Below are 231 nucleotides of genomic sequence, written 5' to 3' on the forward strand. Positions count from 1 at the left end.
ATGCGGTTTTGGCTCTGCTTGCTTTTTATGTTTGGTTGTCTAGATTAGTGCTTCTTTGTCTCTTTTTGTTTTTTTTTTCTTTTTTTTTGTTTTCTGGTTTTTCTTCTTTTTTCTCATTCCTTTTTAAAGTTGTTTATTTCTCTCCTTTTGTCTGTTTGTCTTTTTTTGTTTATTTCTCCCTTTTTGTCGGTTAGTCCCTATCCCTTTTTGTATAAATGTTTTCGTGTTTTT

Source organism: Eimeria mitis, genomic scaffold (genome assembly GCF_000499745.2).
Source record: "Eimeria mitis Houghton genomic scaffold, Emh_scaff1450, whole genome shotgun sequence".
NCBI lineage: Eukaryota > Apicomplexa > Conoidasida > Eucoccidiorida > Eimeriidae > Eimeria > Eimeria mitis.